General features: G+C 37.7%; 1 long non-coding RNA gene across 1 annotated transcript; it reads left to right on the top strand.

Moving 5' to 3' along the window:
- The first annotated feature begins 448 nt into the window (after positions 1–448).
- LOC148319581 (uncharacterized) lies at positions 449–3,925 on the top strand. The gene is made up of 3 exons (XR_015839826.1): positions 449–558; positions 691–814; positions 3,489–3,925. It is a non-coding gene; the product is annotated as an uncharacterized LOC148319581 (long non-coding RNA).
- The last annotated feature ends 3,744 nt before the right edge of the window (positions 3,926–7,669 follow it).

Raw genomic sequence — 7,669 nt, 5'->3', positions numbered from 1 at the left:
AACGCTGAACTTTGAGGACATCGTGCTAAACCAGTCATACACCATGCCGCAGAGTTGGACTCAATAATGAAATAAATATGTGAACAGACAAAATTAAAACCTCTGAAACATATTATATTTTTTTTATTTATTTGCAAGATGATGCAAAACACTGCAATTCTTCCATTTATATTTACAACAAAATAACGCTCCTCGCAGGGCAAATTTCAGAAGCTACTAAATTGTTTATCACCACCAAGCTTTCACTGACATTAATGACAGTAATACAATATTACTCAGTCTGGAAAAAAAAGTTGTTGCGTTCAACTCTATGAATGAGCAAACGTTCAGTAGAACATTTGCAGGCCTGGTAGCCAATGACAAGTGAGAGACAATGAACGAGAAAAGTGAAGAGGAGGGGAGGAGTTAAAAGAGCAGATAAAAAGACAAGAATAGAGAGGCATAGAGTCGCAGATAAGAGTCAGAAAAATAGAACAGAAAAAGATGAGAGAAGAAGATGAATAACGAAGAATAGGGAGAACTGAGATAGGGAGAGTCTCAACTCCTTGGAAAGCATGAGTAAGTAATTTAACCAATCGACTCTGGATTTAAAGGGCTCTCAATGCAACATTTCAAATGCACTAAAACAAGTAGTGCGATGACGAACAGATGTAAAGTAATATCTTCATGCATTTCCATGTTGCTGCCAAGTGATGAACGTGGCTCGGATCCACGACAAACAGAAGCTGAAGTTCTTCTGGGAGCGGAGGATCAACCAGCACATTCAGCAGATGGTCGAGGAGGAGAGCCGCAGGAAGAGCAGCGCTCTGACAAGGTCAACGCCGTCTCGTATTCATCTATAATCGGTTCATTTTTGGATCAGCATAAATTTATTCTCGATGGGTCATTAGGAAGATCTAATAAGATCCAATTGAAGAGCTTTAAGCAAGTTTGGGTTGTCGAAAATTGACAAAGTAAGTAAAATACCACATTGCACTCGGAAGTATTGGTTTAAAAATATCTCTATTGTGGTGGTTGAATATTGCTGTGGTGTCAATCTGGCAATCTGGTTTTTCTAATTTGTTTGTTGGCTTGGCTTGATTATTTAGCTCCATTTCACAACACCACTGGGATAAGGTAGGAGAGCCACATCTGATGAAATCTCAAGACTTTAGCATACACTCAACAGACATTATGTTTGGCACATTTTATAATCCAATCTGACGCAAGTAATGTATGCCCCAAAAAACATTTTTCAATATGATAATGATCTGATTTGAATGACATCGTCTGAAAAGTTAATGTGTGAATAAAATATGAGTACTATTGTGCTTGCAGTTTTCAATGATGGAATGCAAACTTATTTGCTTGTATAACAGAACAGAAATACTATTAATCCCAAATTTAGTATGCAACTTTAATAATTGCTATATTTAGTGTCATTCTTTACATTGTGCTGTTATGTGAAGAAGCAGCTGATGAGCATATTCATAAATACCTTTCAACAGTTTTTCAATATTTCTTTTGGAAATGTTATGTTTTCTTTCATAAACCTTGACATGATCATAAAAAATAAACCGTCATTCGAGCGTCGCAGCTCTATTGGTTTTAGAAATTGTCTTAGTGATGTTTACAGCTTGTCTGTCTGTCAGCACATAGTAGCCTGGGAATGTTGATTAGGGGCGCCGGGCGATACATTCGAATCCCCCAGATCAGTGCGAATATCCGAGGACAGATGAGTAGAATGATAAAGATTAAGTGAGATGTGATGGTGCGCGATGACAGATTCTCACTGACATAACAGTCACAACAACGTGGCTCGAGATACCAGTACCGTATTGACTTGTGCTTTTTTTATTTTTGCAAACTAATTATGCCTGACAGCAGTAACCTTAGATCAAGTTGCAGTAGATGCCTGTCGATTAATCTAAGCCCCCAACCAAGAGGTACTGTGTCAGGGTAGATGCGTGCCGCAATTCTTCTCCTTAAGCCCGTATCTCATGGAGCGGCGACTGCTTGTGAGCGTTTGTGCACGTAGCGAATGTTCGTTAAAGGTTGCATTGGATTGCAATGAAGTTCGCAAATACTTTCTCTTGTCGCAGACATTTTGATAATGTTCAAAATTTGATGCAGACAAGTAAAACTGTTTCCGAACTGCTTGCAGCTGTCTTTGCAATTTTTGGCAACCGTTAAGAACTCTGATAAAAAACAAAAAAAAAAGAAAAACGTTCAAACGTCATTGCTCAGTGAGATAGCACCAAATAATGAACTAAGCATGACAAAATTCTCCATTAAATCTGTGTAAAAATATTGACCGTTGATTCTTTACACAACTTAGTTACAGTATACATGTGTAACATACGTATATCGTTGGCGTCGGGCCAAAACCTGATATCTCAATTTGGTAATTTATTTTTACAAAAACCTATATTACCTATATTGCGCATGTGTGGGTGTTCTTTTTTCCATTCTTTTTTCCCCCCAAATATTATCTTAAATGTCTTACACTCTTGGACAATGCACTGTTAAAGTCCAGTGTCCAGAGAGGCGGCATATATATCTGATGCATTATTATTATTATTATTATTATTATTATTATTATTGATAGTATATAGCTGTTTTTTTTGTTTTAGTTTTTTTAGAAAAGCACAATATAATTTTGGGAAAATGTATAATGCAGACAAGCGCAACAGTAACTGTTGGATCAGTCTGAATTCCAGTATTATGCAATAAAAATTCCAAATCATTGGTCTATCAATCTGATTTAGAAGCCTGGATCTGGCAGCTCCGACTGAAATTTGCTTTCTGTTGAATTAGAACAAGGCTACTGTATATTTAGAGTGCTGTGTTACCCTCAAAGTGCTCAAGGCAAAGCACTTACATTGGACAAATGATAGCAATTGCGATAAGTCACGCTGTCATGGTTGACAAGTAAACAACTCATGAAATCGCAAAGAGCAACTTCATGCTCATGGATACTTCAGAATTGATATAAACTCATGCACACAAATAATAATAATAATAATAATATTCCCTTTATTAGTCCCACAATGGGGAAATTCGAGATTCGAACCCAGGCCTCCTGGGGAGACTGGGTCCTGAATGCGGCGCCTTAGACCACTCGGCCATCCTGGCATTATTATTATTATTATTATTAAATAAAGCAAAGAAACAAAAAAACTCTAGAAATGATGCAGGGAATCAAATATGCAGATTCTGTTTTCAGCAGCTTCCCTCGCTCCAACCCATCATCACCACATTTTTTTGTTTTTCAGCCAGCAGTGAGGTTTGCCACAGAGCCAAATCAATGTCTGTAGAAAAGTGAGCTGGCAGAGTGGAACAGTATCACACACATAAACGGCAAGGTTATTTCATGTGGTGCCACTGCAAGCTGGCCATTTCCATTTGCAGGTTTAGTGTTAACCAATGGACGGCCATATTGATTGCGTCCTACTGGCAAGGATTGTGGAGTCTGCGTGTTAAAAGAGCCTCTCTTCCGCTTTCTTCAGGCTGAAGGGGCAGTGGTTAGTCAAGTTGGATCAGAGGAACGAGCATCAACAAGGGTTTTTTGAGGAGAGAATCAGGCGATCTCAAAAAGCTCAGCAACGGTTCACAGAGCTTGATTCTCCTTCACCATGATCCTGAAAGATCCAGACTCAACCAAAAATACATCCAATGTGCCCCAGGTCAGCTTTGAAGTGGAGAAGGTGCCTGTCGGAAGATAACACACACACATTGAGCTCTAGCTGTCTCGCAGTTACAAGTCTTGTAAATTGCAAATTCTTTGTCAGTACTGGACTGTGCACTGCATTTGTAGCGATGAAAAACATGTTGATCCCAAGGATGTCAAAGATTACATAAAACTTGATGGCAAGGATGTCAAAGATGAAATAAAACATGTTGATGCCAAGGATGTCAAAGATGAAATAAAACTTTGAAAAATTTGCACCCTGTGTTATTTATACTTTTTATTTTTTCCAAGGTCATAACTGTTTGAGTTTCAGTGACTTCCTTGATTTGGAGTTGTATTCAATGTTTTTGCCAGAAATGGGCATTTCGTCCCTGGGACAGAACGGTCCATGCATCCGGGACCCATTTTTGGGGCAGAGGACGCAGGATGGAAGTTTTGTAAAAAAGACGGATTAAAGAAGGCCAGAAGTGGGTTATAAAATTAAAATATGTGCAGTCGGAGCAGAATGAATTCTTGTAATGTACTGTCTTTCTCACTCTCGCTCGCATTGCCAAACTCCAGCGGGCGAGCAAGCTGGAGATGGGCTGTGTGAAGAAGCAATTGAGAGCCAACATAAGCATTTCATTTGAGCAAAGGGATAAAGTTCAATAAATACAGCCATCTCGACAGTGTGACGTCCGTCCGAGCCCATCAGTGAATTTGCCTCACGTGACAACAAGAGTCAAGGAAGGTACAATGCACTCCCAGCATGCTTTGCAGCACTAAGGAGTGCAAATAGCATTTAAAATGCATGTTTTGTGTCAATTATAATTCTTCAATCTTTATTTTATTGTTTTATTATTTGTGAGTATGCTCTTCAGCTTGCTGTTGAGTCATAATTTCAGTTTTGACGTGACACCATCATGACAAATGACTTCCATACACCTCGTTGTTGAATGAATGTAACAAAACGTAAGCTTCTTTTGTTGCTTTTAATAATATAAGTGCAAATGTCCTACACTGTCTCATGAGCATCACAACATAGCAGCTATGGTTAAGTACAAATTCATTTCTACGGCTTAGTATAGCCATTGTGGCTTTTACTCAGGTGTTTTGTAGCAAATTTTGAACGGAATGGCTTTAACAAGACGAAGACGGAGGATGATTACAAAAAAAAAAGGACGAAAGTGTAAGAACAGAGGGGTATCCAGGTTGCGGACGGAGGACGTGGGACAGAATGGCAGAATAGGGTAAGTGCCCATTTATGGTTTTTGCCATCACATTATATACACTGCATTGTGGATGGGAATAGCAGAGAAACTTGTTAGCAAATATGTGACATTGGCTATTTTACATTGCAAACAACCAAACCATGATACAATATATTTGCAGATGATACAGTTTTATGCATCAAGCACACATAACAACTAAGTACAATACCCGTCAAATGTTTGTTCACGATATTTTCCATTGAATAGCAAGAACATGAAAGTCAAGATATATACAGATCGTTGAATATGATTAAAATGTGGTTCGCTAATCGAACTCCTCAAAATTAATCGAATATTATAAGCAATTTCAAAGTCAAACTTTTTTTTCAGGGTACACGAAATGTACACTTAACTGTATTTGAAAAAGAGAAGTTCAATTTCTAGTCAAATATCAGGAGTGACCTCGTTTATAATCACATCACACAAACATCATCAGTCATCCATCAATTCACAATTGTCACTGTACATTTTTAATCTCTTAAAATTTTTAAATGCTTTGGAACAAGGAAATTGAAGGCTGCAATTCTCTTATTTACAGAATACTTCTCTCAGCATTTAATGATAGAAGGCAGCAGTAGGAGTAAAACTATGCAGTAAACACTGTTTACTCATTTTTGGGAGCATCTGCAGCAATGAATATGAAATGCGTTGGGAAATAAATGTAAAAAAAAAAAATGAAGAAAGATTTGTTGCCTGCTTATAGTAATCAAACAGCGTGCATCATTTTATTGTGGGTAACTGACCCCCACCTACTCCCCATAAAATACATCTTTTCAGACTGCTGTACATAAAATCATCACAGGCACTTTTTGTGAAATCTCCACTGGAGGTCAGCATTGCATTAAATTGATCTCTGATTGAGACAATGTTGGAGAAGTAAAAACTGCAAAAGAAATATAACTTTTAAGGAGATGGAAGATTCAGCTACAATTGCACTACCTCAGCACTTAAGGAGTTTCTGTACACCTGATAAATAGACAATGAGTGTGACTCAGAGTCACAGGAGCTGGAGACTATCATGGCCAGCCAATAATACTGAAACACATTCACACCAATTGGCAATTTAGTGTCTCCAAGGAACCTAATATTTACACCTGGGGTGTCAAACACAAATGCACAGTGGGCCGGAAAGTAAAACATGAACAAAGCCGCGAGCCAGCATTTAATTTTTTAAAAACAATATAAATGCTGATTTTTTTTTTATTGAAAATCTTTATTATAAGTCGTTTTATTAATGCAATACAATGTTTAGTTGATAAAATTACTATTATAATTTTTAATGTTACTATTATTGTTTTGAAATGGTACTATTATCATGTAGAATGTAAAATGGCATAGTAGTCATTTGGTATAGCCTCGTGGGCCAACTATAATTATGATTTATGCCATTGGAGAGCCACAGCATATTGTTATGAAGGAGCAATATGAATTTTATATATATATATATATATATATATATATATATATATATATTCTCCGGGTACTCCGGTTTCCTCCCACATTCCCGAAACGTGCATGGTAGGTTGATTGCACACCTGAATTTTGAGTGTTCAATTGCCGCTAGATGCGACTGTGAGCGCGAGTGGTTGCTTGTCTGTTTGTCTGGGTTGAAATTGATTTTTGACCAGAATGAGCTTTTCAAGTCCTCACCGCTGCCATTGGTGAACAGGAAGGACAGAGATAGCCATAAAGGCTCAGTTGGGTAGATATGGATACCACAGAATGTGCTCTAACCAGTCATGCCTTCACCAGATAAAGATTCGTAAAGCCATTTCCAACATAGACAAATTGTAACTTCCCTAGAACAATGGCCCAAGTATATTTTTCAGAATACTTAAAAAAATGTTTTTACCTTACTCAAAAAGTTCATAACACCGTATATATTAATATTTTTATTTCATGAAAAGAATCGCGTAATGTGTTTAACTCAGGCTGTAGCCGATTTTAGCAGAGGTGGCTGGCATCATCCGGAGATGTTTAAGGCATATTTTTGTCAGAATATGACTTGGGCCATCATTTTAAAAAGGTGTCAATGATATCCTGATAACATAGTATGATTATTAACATTGAGCCCCTTCAGGATTGATTCCTTGGTTAGTATGATTCCTAATACTCTTGCCTTCACTCTGTACTATGGAAACAGGGTTTACAGCTAATGCGTCATACTGGTTTGCGGTAATGTCATTTTAATGTACTACTTCTAAAATTAGAGTGGTGAATATATCAACAAAGCTCAAATAAAAACATCACTTATCGCTATACTGTACATGCATTCTGTTGTTCGGAAATCTCCACAAGAATTTATAACATATCTTATTACACAGTTTCCAGTTAGTGTCAAAATGTACTTGCAATGTTGAAGCAGTTGGTTGCATCTTATTGTCGACTCCCCATTTAGGCTGCGTATTTATTACGTACTAATATTTAGACACAGTCTGCTATCTGCTTGATTGCCCTCAAGCAAATTGCATCACACAATTTTACAGTCACCTGCCCATTCGTTGCAATCAAATTAGTATTACACTTCAAGTCAACGGTTTTTACATTTTCCGGGCCAAAAGAGCAGGCAAATACTGTATCATCTAGAAAGGTCCAACACAAATACGGTTTCTCAATCGCAACAGTGCTGCCGCAAAATGACAATGCCACCAAGAATTTGGTTACAGACACGGGAGAATGCATACAATTCTGCCCAATTTAAAAAATGGCAGATGTCAGTTAGGTCTGCTCGCTGTTTCCTTGGCAACTT

Source organism: Idiotropiscis lumnitzeri, chromosome 18 (assembly GCF_059441095.1).
Source record: "Idiotropiscis lumnitzeri isolate Australia: NSW breed Sydney's pygmy pipehorse chromosome 18, RoL_Ilum_1.0, whole genome shotgun sequence".
Taxonomy (NCBI): Eukaryota; Metazoa; Chordata; class Actinopteri; order Syngnathiformes; family Syngnathidae; genus Idiotropiscis; species Idiotropiscis lumnitzeri.
Note: the sequence above shows the minus strand (reverse complement) of the source record. Positions and strands in the feature narration are given on the sequence as shown.